The sequence below is a fragment of the Cervus canadensis genome, chromosome 23, assembly GCF_019320065.1.
Source record: "Cervus canadensis isolate Bull #8, Minnesota chromosome 23, ASM1932006v1, whole genome shotgun sequence".
Lineage (NCBI taxonomy): Eukaryota > Metazoa > Chordata > Mammalia > Artiodactyla > Cervidae > Cervus > Cervus canadensis.
This window is the reverse complement of record NC_057408.1, coordinates 43,987,736-44,002,223: the sequence shown is the minus strand read 5'-3', so window position 1 is coordinate 44,002,223 and position 14,488 is coordinate 43,987,736.

Genomic DNA, 14,488 nt, shown 5'->3' with positions numbered 1-14,488 from the left:
ATAACAGTGGATAGTAAATGGTTACTTTTTAGTGTAACCTGTCCAAATAGGATTTCACACTCACCAGGGTAATTCTCTGTGCTTTGCATTGCTTCATTTTGCCTTGCTTTAACAAAAAATAATAGAGGACAGAGTGTACTCATTTGTGAGGGTGTTAAGGTGTGAAGGAGGCTGGGTTGCACGTGAGCAGATAGTGTCAAGACAGAAGCAGAGTACAGAACTGGCAGGAGTTAAAGAATGCAGGCCCCACAACTCTTCAGCCAACCCCCTGGGCAACCCTGGAACATACACTGCTCAAAGTGTTCAGAGCTGGACCAAGATGTGAGGCCTTTCCACCTGGGATCGCTGGATCTGAGCCACCCTGGAAGAAGAACACTTAGACAAGGCAGCTCTATGCATTTGAGCAAAGTTCTTGGGAGCTGAAAGCTTGAGGCTGCCTACTGACTGCTGGGCAGGTCCTTCCATGAACAGGAACCCTACCGTCCACAATCCCCTATGGTCATGTTACCTTCTACTGCATTCATTTTGAAATATTGTAAAGTTACCTTGATTAACTAGGTAGCCAAGTATTTGGACTTTATCTCAAGAATCCATAAAGCCTATCTTAATAACTCTTAGTTTGGACTTAAGATCAGAACTCACATTTACAAAAGACATAAATTTCCAGATTTTTTTAATTTTTAGAAATAATTTTGCAATTTCCCATTCAGCCTCTGGATAACCACAAATATGTCTTTTTGCCTTGGGTTTCCGCGATAGCTCCTGCAGTGTAGGAGACCCCAGATCAATCCCTGGGTTGGGAAGGTCCCCTGGAAAAGGGAATGGCTACCCACTCCAGTATTCTTGCCTGGAGAATCCCATGGACAGAGGAGCCTGGCAGGCTATAGTCCATTGGGTCACAAAGACTTGGACGTGACTGAGTGACTAAGCAAACGTTAGAAAAAGACCGACCCTAGACATGATAGAGAGTGTTTGGGAAGCTTTATATTTCTCAATTCCCTCAACACTATTATAAGGACACTCTTGAAAGTTGTCAAAGGATGAATGTGTACAAGATATAATATTAACAATAGTATTTCAGATTACACCCTTTACAGTGTTTCTCAAAGTATGATCCCCTGACCACTGGCAGCAACAGTATTACTGGGAATCTTGTTCATAAAGGGGAACAAAATATGTCACCCCAAAATATGCCTCTTTGGCATGAAGTTTATTTTAGGCTGATTACTTTTAATGAACAGGCAACTCAGGAAGTCTTGTTTTCTTGTTTTTTAAACTCTCCCTTCACTGCCTAAAATAATTTATATAAAGCGCCTGGTTCAGGAAGAGCCCTGTCACCAGAGAAATCTACAGATTGTGGGCAAGGTGTGGTAAAAGGAACTGAAGACCGGCCTTCTGTGTCCTACTATCTCCGAATGGCATCAACAAATGTTTATCAAATATTTGTTTTCCCATCTCTGTGAATTGAATGCCTTCCCTTTAAAGTCCCAGATCCCCAGCTCCCCACCCTTTCTTAAATGGTACATAAGCTTCAATGGAACCCCCTCCACCCCTGTACATACGTAATTAAATTTTACTTTCTCCTGCTAATGTCTGATGTCAATTTAATTCTTAGACCTGCCAGAAGAACCCAGAGGATAGGGCAAAGTTCTTTTCCACATTAGAAATGCCAATTCTCAGGGACTTCCCTGGTGGTCCAGTGGCTAAGACTCCACTCTCTCAATGCAAGGGGGTCCTGGGTTCCATCTCTGGTCAGCAAACTAGACCTCACGATCTGAAACTAAGTTTGCATGCCACAAGCAGAACAGCCCACGTGCCATAACTAAGACCTGCTGCAGCCAAATAAATAAAAATAAATTTTTCTTTAAAAAAAGAAATACCAATTCTAGACACCCACCTCAGACCTACCTACCTGCCTGAGAAATTCTCCAGGTGGGGCCCAACAATGTGACCTCTATATAAGCCTCCCTATGTGATACTAGTGATACCATACTGTGAGACGCCATGATCTCACAGAACTGATTGAAAGACCCTAGAAATTCATAAATACCCTCAATCTGCTTTATATATTCTTACTCAGGAGTAATAATGATCAAATTCAAACAGTGTATTTTATTTCAATAGAGAATTTTACCCTCTTGTATTTTTACATTATTGGCTACTGTGATAAATGAATCACAACAACTACCCTCATAATCAAACAGGCTTCTGTCCTACCAGGATGCTTACCTAAAGACTCTGCTATAGTCTACCAGCATGAGTTTGTATCTTCAACAAGAAAAAAAGATGATCTCAGCCAACTCCTAGAAAAGTCTGTATCAAAGATTCCAAGGTCAAAACTCACAGATCAGGCTTTGGAGCTTAGAGATGATGTCACTTAGCTAGGTATTCCTGAAGGCAGTCAGGATTTGTAAAACCCTTTGTCCCAGAAGCTGACAATTTCACGGGAGCTGAGCAAAACTTAATTACAGCAGACTAAATGAACCAATGAGAGAAACGTAATTGTAGTTATTTATTTTGGAATATATTTAGTATTATTGGTAGTGTTCTATTTTCCAGTCAGTATATGAGAAAGGCTCTCTCAAATTAGCAGACTGTGCTTCTACAGATTGGATCATTTGACAAATGATATCCAATTCTTATCGATCCACAAAATTCAAATGATTTTCAGAGTCTCTATTTGTAATAAAAAATGCATATTTGCTCTTTTTGCTTTTAATGGGAGCATGGTTATTTGCATAGATTCTCTCCTAGTAGAGAGAGTCAGTTCTCCCTACTAAGGTATAACTGTACTAATTGGGTAACCACAACCATACCCAGAGTGTCATGTAAGAATCCTTATTTGATATAGTATAATGAACATTATAAGAATACAAATTAAACAATAAAAATAATTCTTGATGTGTGGAGATAATGTTTACCAATCCTTCCCAGGAAAGCTGGCCTGGAAACTATTCTACTGCTTAGAAAGGTCAGTCTCACAGTGGTAGGGAAGGTCACTTGCTAAGACAACCTTGTAAAATGGTGGGAATATCTATGAGATGGGACTTCACCTCAACTTGCAGGTACTGCAAGTGAAATTTCATGAGAGATTCTTAGCCTTGGCTTCCTACTCTCAAGAGAAAAGCACATAACAGAGTGCGTTAATCACTCACCTGTGCTCTACCCTTTGCGACCCCGTGGACTGTGGCCCTCCAGGCTCCTCTGTCCATGCGATCCTCCAGGCAAGAATGCTGCAGTGGGTAGCCATTCCCTTCTGCAGGGGATCTCCACAACCCAGGGATCAAACCCAGGTTTCCTGCATTGCAGGCAGATTCTTTACCACCTGCGCCACCAGGAAAGCCTAAATAACAGAGTTGGCAAATAAAGTGTCCCTTGTACTGTCTACAGTAATGAAGTCACTGGGCTTCCCTGGTGGCTCAGGGGGTAAAGAATCCGCCTGCAATGCGGGAGACCTGGGTTCAATCCCCAGGTTGGGAAGATCCCTTGGAGAAGGGAATGGCTACCCACTCCAGTATTCTGGTCTGGAGAATTCCATGACTGTATAGTCCATGGTGTTTCAAGGACTGAGCTATTTTCACTTTCACTTTCTTTCAATGAAGTCACTACCCACTGCTGTCACTGGCCTTCAACATACCCTGGAAGGAGCTTCAGACAAAGATCAGGAATGAGGCACTCTGTGCTCTGAGGAAGCACAGGCAGAATAGGCAGATATATTCAGGACAAGATTTTATGAGTCCAATTTCTTACATCTTCTCCATCTTAGTTTGAAAAGGACTATATGCCAGAAGAGGCTTGTGTGTGTTAACATACATGTCTCACTCCACCTGTTTAAAGAATGGGGCCAAAATTAATAAGACCACCTCTTGTTGCTCTCAAGAATAAGCTTTAGAAATTATTTATGGTCATAGTGGAGACTGAGCAAGGAGTTGAGAAAAAATATCCAAAAATTGGAAATAAAACTTAAGGATAATAGCATGTCCTTTAAAAAAAAAATTTGGCTGCACCAGTTCTTAATTGTGTTAGTTGTGGCATGTGGGATCTAGTTTGACCAGGGATTGAACCCGGGCTCCCTGTATTAAGAGCATGGGGTCTTAGGCACTGGACAGACAGGGAAGTCTCCACATGTCCTTTCAACATCATTATTTAACTAAGGATTATATAAATATCTTGGAGAATACACCTATGTATTTGACTTTGTTATTTAATATTAAGTCAAAGTACTGATACTTTGAAATCACATGAAAATTTGAAGGCTCCTCTTGAATTAAGTTCTTAATTTGTAAGCCATTAACCATTTTTTAATCTAGTCACACACATTTATTTCAGTTTTCCTTTGACTGTCTGACTATATAGATCTTTATTCCCCCAATTCTCCTTTGAACCAGGCTTACCATCTTACTGGTTTCCTCATCAATTAATGAGTTGAATAAAATCTTTGACATGTGTTCATTTTATATTTATGAAGAGTCTTTTTTGTGAAAATTATGCTTTGATACCTGGAACCAGATATGTTTGGAATTCAGAAGTAAGATTTTAGAAAGTGCAGAGATGTATATTTTATATTTTTCTATTTCATAGAAATAGATAACTCCAGCAGCATCTGGGAGATCACCCCATAAGTAAACATCTTGATGTTTTCTCAGTGAAACACATAAATATTTATACTCAGTGGGATTAAAGACAAGATGGTAAATAGCCTCATGTCATTTCAGGTTTGGTTTTACCACTGAAGGAGCTCAGAACAGGTCAGGATACTACCAAAAGATTTATGAAAAATTTGTCAGTTTTCAACACTGTTTTTGCCTACCACAGATTTTGGTAGGCAATTAAGAGACTGTGAACCTAAAATTTCTATCACCATCTCAAACTACAGTTATTTAGTTACAGGAGATTCATGTCAAAGATAATAAAAGAGGAAGTGTGAAGCCTTAGAAACCATTCATAATTTAATACCCTAGAATGTAATCCAATGTCAGTCACTTCTTTGAGGAGAGTAATAGGGTTAGAAAATGTAACATTCCCAAAGTAATGACTAAAGCTCCATGATCCATGTTTTACAAGACTTCATAAACAAGAGCCCTAATAAGCAAATAAACTGCAAACAAAACTGGAAAATACTTGAAATGTATAAAGTGAAAGTTGCTCAGTCATGTCCAACTCTTTGTGACCCCATGAACTGTAGCCTGCCAGGCTCCTCTGTCCATGGGATTCTCCAGACAAGAATATTGGAGTGAGGAGCCATTTCCTTCTCCAGGGGATCTTCCCAACCCAGGGATCAAACCCAGGTCTCCCACAATGCAGGTGGATTTTTTACTGTCTGAGCTACCAGGGACGCCCTGAAATGTATAAACAAATGTATGAAACTTTCCAAAGTTTAAAAAAGATAACTTCTCATATAGTGATACTTCATGGCAAATATAAACTTCTGCATAATAAACTTTTTGAAATCTTAAAATAAGTGAAATACTTAAAAGTAGCACATTCAGAGAAACTGCTAATTTACTGATGGTAAGATTGAAAAGGGTTACGTCGAGTCATGCAAAAGGTACTCTTCACTGAATAAAGATCATCGCTAGATTGGGGGTAAAAACTAAAGACTAAGTTAAAACATAAGTCAGTTTAGAAAATCAAGAACAGAGAAAGATAAAAGGAAGTTCTACTGCAAAGACTATACTTTCTATGCTTTTGTATCTTAACACAAATCTTTTATAACATTTGTCATATTTTGCGTGATGACCTTGATTTGAATTTCAAAATACTAATTAAATTCCTTAACTCTCTTCTCAGTAAACAGTAAGCTTTTGTTTGTTTATAGAAAAGGATCAAGAGAAAAGTAGACATTTCTGGCTTTTTAAGATGATATTTATGGTTATCCACCACCCCCTCACCAAATTTAACAAAAAAACAAAAAGATATGGAAAGAAAAGGAAAGGAGATGGGGAGGGTGCTCTGAACAAGCTGGAAAACTGGGGTTATAGGAAGATGAAACGACTGCATGAACATACCATGCTGCAGAGAGTCCTCCTTTGGTTGCCTGAAGATATATACCCACAACGTTGAAAGTCCTGGGACCACATCATGGGAGACTCAAATCTCTGTATTGAAGCTTCTGCCAGAGTAGGGCCACCCCATTCATCTTTGTCATACTCTGGGAAACCTGATACATTAGCCTTACTTAACACAGGCAAATTTCTCTGGGCACTATCTCAGCAACCGCCCACCCCCCACCCAGGGAAATTTAACATTCTTCGCTGACCCTCTTTTGGCACTATCCTAGGGGTTTCCTGAGATGAGCTTGTATCTATCTGTATGTCATCTGTCCATCCATCGATCGTCTATCTAAATATATAGTCTAATAAATATGTTCCCCCTGCAAAATTTTCACACATAATCCACATTCATGAACTACGTTCCTGGAACTTCTGAAGCAGGATATGACTCAATTCAAAACATAAAAGGATGATTGCTGATTGAAGGTTCTCCCTAAATGCCATCACTCTCAAAATTTATCCTATCAAAAAAATAAGACAGCCTGAATCAAGCCTGAATCATTTTTAACACCAAGGAATATTTACTGAATGTTTAGTAAATAATTTACTATTTGAAAAACTTTTGTGCACAGAAACTTTTGATACTATGGTAAAAAAAAAAAAAAAAAAAACTAAGTTACTAATCTTTTCTATTATTCTAGGAGTGTCCTATGTTTCATGTGTTACAATTTACCTTTTCTCTAAGAAGCAGAATAAGAATGCTGAAGTTTTAGTTTGAATTTTACATATACGTACACATTTAAAAAGTTTAAAGACAGTATTCTTAGTCTTTAAGTTGAAGATTTGTCTAGAATGTTCTCCCTGCCCTCTCCCTCCATCCGTTTTCCCATATACTAGTCACGTATTAGTCTTCCTACAAGGGCAACGCCCTGTGACGTTCCCCTGACATGCTTTTCCATCAACACCGGCAAGGTAATCAGCTTGGAATTATTTTATCAGTTCATATATGTTAGCTACCCCAGCTAAATTATAAGTGTAACCCCCAACTGGGCAATACAGTTAAACAGGAGAATAAAGAAGTCAAGAAAGTAAAATCATGTTCGACGAGATGATGTAAAAAGTCAGTGATTTTGCACAGTGAAAGAGACAGTCAAGGCCTACCCATGGGAGCCTCTCTCCAGACATCCAAGAATAAGGTCAACTCCAGAACACTTCCAATTAATTGCCGTGCATACGGGAAACATCAGGACAGAGCCCAAAGCATGGTGGCATCAACCGCACGTGGAAATACAATCCTAAGGAGGACATATTATAGGAAAGACCAGCTCCCTCAGTTTTGGCCCCACAGATATATGTTGATCAGAAAACAGATCACTGGAATATAAAATGTCAACCTTGTACTTAAAGTATGAATTTCAGAATCTTCAGCTTAAGGTGTCTGAGAAATCTATACCATTGGGAAATAGTCTGAAGACCAGCAACTGCTGTTTCCATGCAAATGTCATGAATAGAGAAGAGCAGAGACTCCTGAAGAGGGGTAACCTGGGGTCAGGAGGGCCAACAAGAAGAGTGCAGGCAGGCCCTAGACAGATGCAAGCCTGGGCTGCAGGTGATTAACCCATCTGAAGAGGACTCCAGGTTAGCATCAGAACCGAGCTATTTCCTATGAGCAACCACTATGTCTCTGGGTCTCCCAGTTGGCACGAGTGGTAAAGAATTCACCTGCTAATGCAGGAAATGCAGGTTCGATCCCTGAATCAGGAAGATCCCCTGGAGGAGGAAATGGCAGTCCACTCCAGTTATTCTTGCCCGGGAAATCCCATGGACAGAGGAGCCTGGCAGGCAGCATCTGAGCACAGTTGCTATGTCTCTATCAGACAAGTGGCAGATAAAAATGTGACACCCTGATACTGAAATCACCATGGCTCCCAGCCATTCTAACCCAACCATACTCCACTGTCCCACCACTCCCTTGGCACAGTCTCCTCCTCTTTCTCTGGAAATCACTGTTGGGTGTTCCTCAAAACAACACTCATTTATGTTCTTCCCCTTCTTCTGACAAGGTACCTCAGCGCAGCCTTAGCCACTTGTCCTCTCATACGGATGTTCCTCTGCCAGACACAGCTGTTCTTGCCCAGGTGCTGCCCCAGCCCTTCAGAAGCTTGAAGCTGACTGTGGTCCATGACCCCGTGGGTATTTCATCTCCCATACAATCAGCATTTGCCCACACCTCTGCAGTAACTGCTCATTGCCCATCTCTCAGATGGTTCCTGGCTCAGTTTTCTACTAGAAATGTGTGGCAGACCACTTGTGAAAATGGTTATCATCTTTCCAGCCCCTTCTTCCTTTATCCATGACATTTCCAGTAAGAGATGGAATCTATTTCCCTGGTCTGTTAATCTGGTCTCGCCTCGCAACTTGCTTTGGCAAACAAAATATAGCCAAGGTGACATGTGCCTTACCTGCCCCCTACAACCAAAAGCAAAAGCCCAGCTAAGGGCTGGGATCTGAGGGATCACATGACCAGTCACCCTGTCAGCCCAGGTGACAGCTGGCCAATGCCCAGGAGCAGGGCCACCCAAGTGGCCTGCAGTTCCCCAGAGACGTGTGAGGCAGCCCAGCCAATATCAGAACCACCCAGCTGGGGCCAGCCTGAATTGCTGACCCATAGAGTCATGAGTCATTTAACTGTTTGTTATTTTAAGTCATTAAATTTGAGAGTGGTTTGCTACATGATAATAAGTAATTAACAGAATAGGCTACCTATGACAAATGGTCCACATAGCAGTTAACTCTCTAGATCAGTTAACTCCCTCCAGAGAAATATCTCAACTGTTATGTATTATAACGTACATTAGAGTATTAAAATAACGTTTCATTATAACACTGCATCACAGTGTTATTATGCTGTAATATTGGGCTTCCCTGATGGCTCAGATGGTAAAGAATCCGCCTGTCAATACAGAAGACAAAGTTTCGATCCCTGGGTCAGGAAGGTCCCCTGGAGAAGGAAATGGCAACACATTCCAGAATTCTTGCCTGGTAAATCTCATGGACAGAGGAGCCTGGCAGGTTGCAGTCCATGGTGTTGCAAAGCTGGACACAACTAAGTGACTCAACAATAACAATGTTGCAATATTATCTTGAGTTACAGTATTATTTGCCCCTCCTTTTCAGAAGGCACAGGTATTCAGGGGAAGCTATGTCCATGGTGGGGAGGAAGAAGGATATTACACCTAGACTCACACTGTACCAGGAAATGCTGTTCCTTCCAGCAGCCAGACCTTGCTGCTCTGACTGAACTTTCTCCTTTCTTGTTTCCACTCCCCCCCACCACCACCAAATTGCTCCTCATTCTGTCTTTCACTAACGTTCCAGTTCTTTCAGACATATCTGTATATACTTCTCACCTGTCATTTGGGATGCCTACAGATGCAGGCACCTAAATTGGCTGTCTAAAAGTGAGAAAATTTCTTCTCACGTGTCAAAAATATCCAGATGTAGACAGTTCCATGTTTGCTTAATTCAGCAGTTTCCTCAGTATCACCAAGAATACATCTTTCTGCCCAACTTTTGAATAAGACTGCAGCTTTGTCTTGAGAACAACTCTCTCTCCTGGGCACAAATTGTTGCCACTGTTGTAGACATCAGAACTAGACATGATAGCATCTTTTCTTTAAAGTGTCCTGCTAAGAATCTTTCCCAGAAATCCACCATCAGACTTTATAGATCTCACTGGCCAAAACTGTGTCACATGCCTCACTGTAAACCAATCACTAGCAACTGGTATAGCACACTCATAATTCGCTTGAACCAGTTAGAATTTTCCCCATTAGTAGTGTCTGCTAAAATAGCTGGGGGTTTTTTGTTTTGTTTACTTTTTTTGGCTGTGCCAGGCAGCTTGTGGGATCTTAATTCCCTGACAAGGGGTTGAACCTGGGCTCCCAACAGTGGAAGCAGAGAGTCCTAACCCCTGGACCACCAGGGAATTCCCCAAAATACCTAACTTCTATTTAGGAATGAGGTCAAACCATTTTTATGGTGTTCAGAAGTCTGTGCCACTTAACGTATTTGGCCCAAGAGTCTGTTTTAAAATTTATCTGTTCATTCCATGACAGTTCTCTGGGGCAAATTCTTTCCTCAGCTATGTGTCAATTCAGCCAATATTCCCTACTCTACGTGGCTTTAGATAAGGAGCACTATGTAAGTGTTGGAGACACCCACTTTCACTTCCCAATACCACTTCAAGTTCAACCATTTTCAGATTTGATCCCTGAACCAGTAGCATCAGCATCACCTGGGATCTCTCATTTTGTTTTGGCCCATTCCCAGATTAGTGAAACAATCTGAGGGTAAGACCCAGCCATGTGTGTTTCAGCAAGTCTTTCAGGTCATTCAGATGATCGCTAAAGTTGGAGAACCACTGCACTACATACTTGCTCTGTGGCTTTGGGCAAGACATATACTCACTTAGGTTCAGACTGTCAGTCTTTATAATGGGGCAATAAGGTCTCTTAAGGTGATATAAAATGCTTACTACAGTGCTGGCAAAAATACATAGAACATGTTGGCATATCTTCATGTACATAAAGCTATATATTAATTCTTAAGATCTATATACAACTATCAAGATATGTATATTTTAAATAAACAGATTATTAAACTATGTATTTTTAAATATGTACACATTTCTACTTGATTTTATATCTTATTAGTTTTATATGTTTTTATTATATATAGTTCCCAAAAAAGTAATATGAAAACTTTATAAAAATAGCAGTTTCCTGGCTGCATCACAACCACTTGGCTATATTTTAGCAAATTTTTATGCCATTTATCTCCATATTACTGAATAAGATGCCCAGATTTCTATTTCTTAATTTACCAATTTTAGACATTCCTTTCATAAGGATGAGGATTTAGTTCTCTTAAACTATCTCTAGTTCCTTCTGCCTCATGTTCCAAATGAGATTTTATCTCAGTATTTAGCTAAATCAATATTCTTAAATTACTATGACTGTGTAAATGTAGGTGTTTTTAAATCAATAATTTACAGCAATGTTTCTTGTGTATTTTTTCTATTTTAGAGGCAATAATTGTTCAATATTCCAAGAGCTCAGGAAAATTAATCTCAGTAATACTTTCTATACAAATATATCAGATAAATTATCAGTTTCATCTTCTTCTAAAGAACTTTCTCCTGGCTGCTAAGATTTCTGTATCACATTCTTTCACTGTGTTGGAAGCATTCTTTCCTGATCCTCCACCTTACAGTCTTCTAGGCTTACTTTCAGCAGCTTCTTGAGAAGGACTAAAGGAGAGGCAAGTGGTTTGGGTTCTCCCATGATCGCAAAATGTCTTCCCTTTCACTTTGTCAGTTTGTGATTAAAATTGAATTCCAGGTTAAAAAACATTTTTCATCAGAAATAAAAGGGATCACTCGAGTAGTTTCTACCTTCCAGGGTTCAATGCCACATTTTATTCCAGTTTATTCACCTTTAATTTTCTTTCTGCAAGTTCTCATCATCCAGTCAGTTCAGTTCAGTCGCTCAGTGGTGCCTGATTCTTTGTGACCCCATGGTCACAGCACGCCAGGACTGCAGCACACCAGGACTGCAGCATGCCAGGCTTCTCTGTCCATCACCAACTCCCAGACCTTGCTCAAGCTCATGTCCATTGAGTCAGTGATGCCATCCAACCATCTCATCCTCTGTCGTCCCCTTCTCCTTTCACGGCTGCATTCACCATCTGCAGTGATTTTGGAGGCCAAGAAAAGAGTCTGTCACTGTTTCCATTGTCTCTCCATCTATTTTTCATGGAGTGATGGGACCAGATGCCATGATCTTAGTTTTCTGAATGCTGAGTTTTAAGCCAGCTTTTTCATTCTCTTTCACCTTCATTAAGAAGTTCTTTAGTTCCTCTTCAATTTCTGCCCTAAGGGTGGTGACATCTGCGTATCTAAGGTTATTGATAGTTCTCCCAGCAACCTTGATTCCAGCTTGTGCTTCATCCAGCCCAGCATTTCCCATGATGTACTCTGCATCTAAGTTAAATAAGCAACATGACAGTATACAGCCTTGATGTACTCCTTTACCGCTGTGGAACCAGTCTGTTGTTCCATGTCCAGTTCTAACTGTTGCTTCCTGACCTGCATACAGATTTCTCAGGAGGCAGGTAAGGTGGTCTGGTATTCCCATCTCTTGAAGAATCTTCCACAGCTCATTGTGATCTACACAGTCAAATGCTTTGGCGTAATCAATAAAACAGAAGTAGATGTTTTTCTGGAACACTCTTGCTTTTTCTATGATCCAATGGATGTTGGCAATTTGATCGCTGGTTCCTCTGCCTTTTCTAAATCCAGCTTGAACATCTGGAAGTTCACAGTTCATGTACTGTTGAAGCCTGACTTGGAGGATTTTGAGCATTACTTTGCTAGTATGTGAGATGAGTGCAATCGTACGGCAGTTTGAACATTCTTTGGCATTGCCTCTCCTTGGGATTGGAATGAAAAGTGAACTTTTTAGTCCTGTGGCCACTGCTGAGTTTTCCAGATTTGCTAGCATATTGAGTGCAGCACTTTTACTCAATCAGCATCATCTCATTTCACTCTTTCAGCATCATCTTTTAGGATTTGAAATAGCTTAATTCGAATTCCATCACCTCCACTAGCTTTGTTCATAGTGATGCTTCCTAAGGCCCACCTAACTTCACATTCCAGGATGTCTGGCTCTAGGTGAGTGATCACACCATCATGTGATCCCAGGATTATCTGGGTCATGAAGTTCTTTTTTTATAGTTCTTCTGTGTATTCTTGCCACCTCTTCGTGTATCTTCTGCTTCTGTTAGGTCCATGCCAAGATCATCCCCAAGAAAAAGGAAGGCAAAAAGGTTGTCTGAGGAAGCCTCACAAATAGCTGAGAAAAGAAGAGAAGCTAAAGGCAAAGGAGAAAAGGAAAGATATACCTATTTGAATGCAGAGTTCCAAAGAATAGCAAGGAGAGATAAGAAAGCCTTCCTCAGTGATCAATGGAAAGAAATAAAGGAAAACAATAGAATGGGAAAGACTAGAGATCTCTTCAAGAAAATTAGAGATACCAAGGGAACATTTATCATCATTAGTGCTTTGAGATAACATCTCTTTATGGGAGTCTCTTTATTCATTGTACTGGGTACTCTGTGGGCCCTTCATGGTCTGCAAGTTCTGTTATTTTGTTTTTTTTTGTTCTTGTTCTCTGTTTTTAGTCTAGTAGATATTCTAAGTCCTGACTGATTTGTTAACTGCCCCATCATTTCTATCCTATTGTGCATTTCATTTTTTGATCATTCTCATTTCAACATTTCTATTTCAGGATTTTTTTCAACATTGACTTATAAGTCTCTGATCTCAGATATTTGTATACATTTTTTAAAGTGCTATCTGCATGTCCCATTGTGCTTAGTTCACTCAGTCATGTCAGACTCTGTGCGACCCCATGGACTGTAGCCCACCAGGCTCCTATGTCCATGGGGATCCAGGCAAGGGAATGGGGATCCCTTCTCCAGGGGATCTTCCCAACCCAGGAATTGAACTGGGCTCTCCTGCATTGCTGGTGGATTCTCTACCAGTTGAGCTATCAGGTAAGCCAATTTTCTCTTGTATTTTGTTTTGGTTGGTCTTCCTGTTAGATTTCCTTAATTATCTCATGGTCCTTTGCTATCTGTGGACATTGTAGAATGAGGCACTAAAAATCTAATCTGATGCTCTGGGTTTTGAGTAATTTTTGAGACCAGATACTACTTGTAAGATAATCAGGATAGCAACTGGAATTTTCTTTGGAGAAACTCCAAGCATCAACATTCTATTTCCTATAGTGTTTAGTTTCTTATTTGAAAAATCTGCCAATTTTCCACTGAGGGGTATGAGTTCCAAAAACAGAAGAGAGCTAGAAAATCTGCCTGTCAGTACATAAGATTATGCTTAATTTTCACCACCCTCAAGAGAAAAAAAAATTGCCCACTGCTCAGGAAAGTGACCAATATCTTTCAGTAGTGACCCAATTACACAAACTCCTCTAAGATCTGGATAACCCTGTATTTCTCTTATGCATCTGATAGGTCTTGTTATGGACTGAACTGTGTTCCCCCCAAAATTCATATGATGACATCCTAACTCCCAGTACTTCAGAATGGAACACTTATTAGAAACAGGGCCTTGAAGGTGGCAATTAAGGTGAGATAAACCCTTTAGGGTAGGTCCTAATCCCATCTGACTGGTGCCCTTCTAGGAGATTAGGGATGGGAGAGACACCAGGGATTCCTGGGCACAGAATGAAAAGCCATGTGAGGACAGCGAGAAAACAGCCACCTGCACACCAAGGAGCAAGGCCTCAGCAAAGCCAACCAGCAAACACTTTCATCTTGGGCTTGCAGCCCCTAAAACTGTGAGAAAGTAAGTTTCTCTTGTTTAAGTCACCCAGGCTGCAGTATTTTGTTATAGCAGCCCTAACAAACTGATA